This window comes from Ornithorhynchus anatinus, chromosome 5 (assembly GCF_004115215.2).
Source record: "Ornithorhynchus anatinus isolate Pmale09 chromosome 5, mOrnAna1.pri.v4, whole genome shotgun sequence".
Taxonomy (NCBI): domain Eukaryota; kingdom Metazoa; phylum Chordata; class Mammalia; order Monotremata; family Ornithorhynchidae; genus Ornithorhynchus; species Ornithorhynchus anatinus.
In genome coordinates, this window is record NC_041732.1 from 38,127,393 (window position 1) to 38,134,442 (window position 7,050).

Here is a 7,050-nt window from a genome sequence, read left to right on the forward strand (position 1 = left end):
TGTCTGTAATTATATTTACTTGTATTGATGTCTGCCTCCCTCCACCCCTTAGTCTGTGAGCTTTTGGGCAGGGAATGTCACTGTTTACTGTTGTACTTTCCCAAGCACTTAGTATAGTGCTCTGCACATAATAAGTGCTCAATAAATATGATTGAATGAATGAATGAAAAAACATTTCATCCTAGACCCATTTCCAGCCCAGCAGTTGACTGACAACCTCAGCTTCTGGCATCACATTCTCCCCTTCTCCAGCAGGTCCCAAAGACCAGTAACAAGGAATGAATGGCACAGCCAAGAGAGGAAAAAGGGAGGTTTGGCTCTGTTGAAATGCTTTTTTCTGGAGATGAAAGCAGATTGCTTTCCACCTTTCCCAATTAAGTTCAGAATGGAGAACACCCATCCTGACTACTGTTCTGCCTAGTTCTTTTTTAATGGTATTTTTAAGTGCTTACTATGGACACTAAGTGCTGGGATAGATACAAGCTAATCAGGTCTGACAGTCCACATCTCATGTGGGGCTTTCAGTTTTAATCACCATTTTACAGATGAGGTAGTAACTGAGGCCTCAGAAGTTGTGACTTGACCAAAGTCACACAGCAGACATGTGACAGAGCCAGGATTAGGACCCATGTCTTTTGACTCCCAGGCTTGTGCTCTACCCCGTAGGCCACTCTGCTTCTAAAAAGCTGTTGGTCTCTCCAAAGTGCTTTGTATAGTGCTCTGTACAGTACAGTACCTGCTCAAAAATACCAGTGATGATGATGGGCATTACTAGGTTTTGTAAGCCTGTAGGAGCAGCATGGCCTAACGGATAGAGAGCAGGCCTGGAAACTTGAAACTGGAAATAGACCTGTGTTCTATTCCTCTCTTTGCCACATCTGCTATGTGACCTTGGGCAAGTCACTTCACTCCTCTGTGCCTTGGTTCCTTAATCTGTAAAAAAGATTGTGAACCCCTGTGGGACATAGACTGTGTCCAAACTGATTAGCTTGTATCTTCCCCAGCGCTTAGTACACATAATAATCACTTAACTACCGTTAAAAAAAATTGCTCTGTACATGCCAGTCTACCAGTAGGGGGCCCAACAGTGAAGGGAGATTCAGTAGTATTTATTGAGCACTTACACTGTTCAGAGCACTGTACTAAGCACCTGGGAGAGTATAGTACAGTTGGGAGACATGATTCCTGCCCACAAGGAGCTTACAATCAATCTAATCAGCTTGAACTCAGCTAGAAAGAACAAAGCAGAGAGGCACATTGGGTGCGTAGCGCTTAGAACAGTGCTTGGCACATACTAAGCGCTTAACAAATACCACAATTATTACTGGAACATGTCAGTAGCTGGTGTGGAGGATAAAGCCCCATCAAATGAATGTCTGGATGGATGACAAATTATCTCCTCCAGCTTTTTTCCTCTTGCTCCCAAACCACTATCATTGCCTCAAAACAGATTTAGTAAAATTCCATCCTGACACCTCCATATCATCTCTTTTTGGGAATTTAAGATCAGACTAAGTACACACTCTTAATACAGTGCCTGGCACATAGTAAGTGTTTAACAAATACCATTATTATTATTAAGCACTTGGATACTCACCCCAGCCCCACAGTACTTATGTATTAATTTTATGCTCCACTATTTCCCTTATTTGTGACTTATTTTAATGTCTGTCTTCCTCCTGTAAACTATAAGTTCCTTGTGGACAGGGATCACATCTACCAACTCTGTTGCACTGTGGCTAGAGTACAGGCCTGGGAGTCCAGAAGAATCTGGTTCTGCCACTTGCCACTTGTAACCTTGGGCAAGTCACTTAACTGAACTGAGGCATGGAGAAGTTATCTCATCTGTAAAATGGGGATTTAGATTGTGAGCCCCAGGTGGGACAATGACTGTGTCCATCCTTATTAGCTTATATGTACCTCACACTTAGAACAGTACCCATTATGTAGCAAATGCTTAACAAACACCATTTTTAAAAAGGTGCTGAGTACAGCACCTTTGTAGGTGCATACACTAAGTGCTCAATAAATACCAATGATTCATATAGAAATAGCTGAGAAAGATGAAGAAACTCAAGGAAAAGAATATTTCCCAGGCCCTCCCCAGTTAGAGAGGTTTCCTGCACATTGGTGAATTCAGGCCTGTTTGATAGCTTCATTGGCCAAGAAGCCATCTCTTCCTGCACTAGTACCTCTTTGTAATGTAAAATAACAGGTGCAGCATTTTACCAGTGGCTGACTGGTAGGGTTTCACCCTCCAAAGCCACAGCAAACAATCTTGTTTGGGTTTAATAAACCAGATCGGCTCTAAGATATTTTTCTTCCTAGCCCTTTCTCCCTCAAGCCACTAAATGCAAACTAAGGAGGACTGGTGCTTGGAGAGAGTGGGATCCTAGGTTCAAGAAGACAGATTCTCCAAACCTCTTTTCTTCTCTCTTGGGGGATCCACAGATCCAGGATGGGAAAAGAGACCATTAACATTCCTCTTCTTGTTGGCATAGGGAACATTATAGGACATCATAGTTAAAACGGCCATTCAGAATCCTCTCTTTGCAAAGACTAACCACACAGAGTAAAACATGTAGTTTGTCAGCAGATAAGATGGATTCGCACTTGGGGAAAATGGTTCCCAAAATCTTTCAGTCCTTAATTTTTTTAAAACTCATTAGAGCCTATTTATTACCAAAGCCCCAATCCCTGACATACTCAAGAAGGCTGAACAGTGTATCACCATATTTATGCAAATAGCAAAGAATTCAACAGAGTAAATAAACTCCCCACCCCATACACACACCTAAATAGATGGAGGTAGCATAAGGTGACATATTTCTAGAATTTCCATACAGTGTTGTTATAACTGTACTATGCCCTGCTGTATTAGCCAAGTAACCACAGATGCCTCTGACTAGCTGGGTAACCTAGCCCTCTTCCTTTCTCTAGGCCAGATTCCCTTTTTTAGAAGTGGAAAGAAGGTTTCCCAGTTACTTCAGAGGACTATGTGCAGACCACTATACTAAATGCTGGGGAAAAAAATACATAGGATGGACCCTGGCCTTACAGTAGCTCATAATCTAGCAAATAAGCAGAGGGGAACAGTTTGCCAACAGACAGTATAAAAGATGGGATAATATGATCAATAAATCAAAGGTACTGACAGAGTGCTTACTGTGCGCAGAGCACTGTACTAAGCACTTAGGAGAGTACAATATAACAGAATTGGTAGACATATTCCCTGCCTACAAGAGGCTCACAGTCTAGAGGAGACAGACAAAATAAATTATGGATATGTATGTAAGTGCTGTGGCTCTGAGGGTGGGGTGAATATCAAGTGATTAAATAATAATAATGGTATTTAAGCACCTTCTATGTGACAGGCAGAGTATTAAGTGCTAGATTGGTTACAAGAAAATCAGGTTGGACACAGTCCCTGTCCCACATGGAGCTCACAGTCTTAATCCCCATTTTTCAGACAAGGTAATTGAGGCACAGAGAAGTTAAGCGACTTGCTCAAGATCAAACAGCAGACAAGTGATAGAGCTGGGATTAGAACCCAGGTCTTTCTGACTCCCAAGCCCCTGCTCTATCCACTAGGCCAGGCTGCTGTCTCTGAGGAGTACAGATCCAAGTGCACAGGCAACCTAAAAAGGAGAGCAAGTAGGGGAAGAGGGCTTATTTGGGGGAGGGCCTGTTGGAGGAGATGTGATTTTAATAAGGTTTTGAAGTGGGCAGAGAACATGTCTACTAACGCTGTTGTATTGTATTCTACCAAATGCTTAGTACTGTGCTCTGCACACAGTAAGTACTCACCAAGTATCATTGATTGACTGACTCACTGCAGGTAGGGAGAGTGGTGGTCTATCATATATGAAGGGGAAGGGAACTCCAGAACCAGAGTAAGGATGTGGGCAAGAACATAGAAGGCAAAAGTTCAGAGGCAAAAAGTCCAAGGCAGAGGGTGAAGGCACCCAGTATGTAATGATATACCAACTCCTCTCAACCCACCAAACTCCACCTTTAAAGGGAATCAGAGGGACACAAGAATACTCAGGAGGTCATTTAAAAGCAAACAGAATATAGTTCTCCCATCCACTCCATAAAGCTCTCTGAAGCTGAGGGGGCTAAAGTGGATAGGTAGGGGGAAACTGTTGGTACCAAAACATCTAATTTATAAGACGACTGCCCCTAAACTGTTGAATTAACTATAACACTAATCTGGCTTCAGCCCCCTTCACTCCACAGAAACCTTCTCACCAAATTTGGTGTTCTCTACTCTATCCTAATCCTTCTAGACCTCACAGCTGCCTTCAACTCTGTAGAACATCCCCTTTCTCCTTGAAACTTTATCCAGCCTTGGCTTCAATGACAGTGTCCTCTCTTGGTTCTCCCTATCTCTCTGATGGCTCCTTTTCAGTTTCTTTTGCTGGTTCCTACTTTGCTTCCAACTCTATGACAGTGGAGGTTAACCAAAGCTGTTCTAGGTCCTCCTCTATTCTCCATCTACACCCACTCCCTGGGAGAACTCATTTTCTCCAATGGCTTCAACTACCATTCCTAATGTGGATAATTCCCAAATCTACATCTCCAGCCCTTATCTCTCTTCTCTGCTGCAATCTCACATTTCCTCCTGCCTTCAGGACACCTCAAACTAAATATGTCCAAAACAGAACTCCTTATCTTCTTACCTAGACCCTATCCTCCTCTTTCTTTTCCATCACTGTAGACAATACCATTATCTCCCCTATCTCACAAGCCCATAACCTTGGCAATATTCTCAAATCATCTCTCTTATTCCATCCACATATTCAATGTCACCATATCCTGTTGGTTCTACCGTCACCTTACTAAAATCTGTCCTTTTCTCTCCATCCAAACGGCTACCACAATGATCCAAGCATTTAATCCTATCTTGCCTTGATTACTGCATCAGCCTCCTTGTTGTTGACCTCCCTGCCTCCTGTCTCTCCCAACCCCAGTCCATACTTCACTCTGCTGCACAGATCACTGTTCTAAATATAGTTCAGTCCATGTCTCCCCACTTTTCAAGAATCTCCAATGGCTGCCCATCCACTTCCACATCAAACAGAAACTCCTTACCAGCAGCTTTAAAACACTCAATCAGCTCACCCCATCCTATCTCACCTCAGTGATCTCCCACTATAGCCTGCCCAGCACACTTCGCTTTTCTAGGACCGGCTCACTCACTGTGCCGCAATCTCATCTATTTCTCTGCCAATCCTTTCCCCACATCCTCCCCCTAGCCTGGAACTCCCTCCCCATCCATATACACCAGACCACCACTCTCCCCACCTTTCCAACATTATTAAGGTCTCATCTCCGCCAAAAGAACTTCTCCAATTAAATCCTCTTTTCCTACCTCTCTCTCCCTTATGCATCATCTATGCATTTGAATCTGTGACCTTTGAGCATTTGATAGTCACCCCACCCTCAACCCCACAACACTTTAAATTATGTATTATAAATGATTTATATTAATGTCCATCTCCCGCCTTTAGATTATAAACTTGTTGCAGGCAGGGAATATGTCTGCCAACTCTATAGACCATGGGTCTGTGAGTCAGAAGGTCACGGGCTCTAATTTCGACTTCATCACTTGTCTTATGTGACCTTGGGCAAGTCACTTGATTTCTCTGGTCTTCAGTTACCTCATCTACAAAATGGGGATAGAGACTGTGAGCCTCACATGGGATAGGGACTGTGTCCAACCCAATTTGCTTGTATCCACCCCAGTGCTTAGTACAGTCCCTGGCACATAGTAAGCACTTAAATACCATATTAACTCTGTTGAACTATACTCTTCCAAGTGCTTAGTACAGTGTTCTGCACATAGTTAAGTGTTCAATAAATACCACTGATTGACTGATGGAGAGGAGGGTGCAACCACCTCCTAATGACTTCATTTTTTTTAAATATTTGCTAAGTGTTTATCAGGCACTGTTCTAAGCACTGGGGTAGATAACACGGTAAACATTTAGGTCAGAGTCCCCATCTACATGAGGCTCATAGTCTTAATCCCAATTTTATAGATGAGGTAACTGAGGCACAGAGAATTTAAGTGACTTGCACACGGTCACAACAGAAAAGTGGTAAAATCGAGGATTAGAACCCAGGTCCTTCTGACTCCTAGCCCCACCCGTGCTCTATTCATTACGCCATGCTGCTTCTCTATCCCAGTCCTAGGAAGAGTTTAAGGTGATAAATTTTGGTGAAAGGTTCAGAGCCCACAGTGAACATCGGCAGAAAAATCCAACTATCCTTCAACCTTAAAACCCGGAAGGAGGCCTCTAACCAGACTAGAATGGGGAAGTCCAAGAAACATTGTCGAAAAGCCCATCCTCCCAACAGCTTGGGGGAAAACTGGTGGTCTACAAGTGTTTACATTCCCGGGCACAAACCAACATCCCTAGCTAAATGAGAGGACAATTGTGGGAGGGGGAGGGACGCAGAGTGCCTTTGAAACGCAAAGCAGTGTGCTCAACATGGCTCCAGAACCCTCTGCCATGGTTTTTCATTATTTTATTTCTCCTTTGAAATGGAACCGAAGACTCAGTTTAGTCTAGCAACGACCGACCAGATGGGGGAACTCAGCAAAACCTCGAGCATGAACTGTCATTAACTTTCGCAGTTTTTAAAGAGGGAGTCGAGACCTTGAGATAGACTCCCTAAAAGCCCCTACAGTGGGAAGGAAAGCCCGTTGCCCCAGAAATAGGGGGGCATAAGGCAGGGGCATGAAGCCAAAGCAGGAGGGAATTGGAAAAGGGGGCCGACACCCCTTTTAATCCGCAGCATTCAGCAGCCTCAACATACCCAAGGGATTTGAGATTTGGGTGTTTTCTTTTTTTCTCTTTTTCGGAGGAGAGGGCGGGGGTAAAGGAAGGAGGGGAAAAGCGAAGGAGCAACATTTTACATGCAAATGGACTGCTGCCAGAGGAGCCCATTAGAATGTAAAAACTCAGCATTCAGCCTGACAAAACGGTGCAAACTGCTGTGTTTGCCAGAGGGGCAGCAATAAAGCGCACAACAAAGGGGAGC

General features: G+C 43.7%; 1 protein-coding gene across 10 annotated transcripts in view; it reads right to left on the reverse strand.

Annotated features, from left to right (window-relative positions):
* Nucleotides 1-7,050, reverse strand: part of FGFR1 (fibroblast growth factor receptor 1) — a 76,755-nt gene that overhangs the window by 41,768 nt on the left and 27,937 nt on the right. The window lies entirely within an intron of this gene.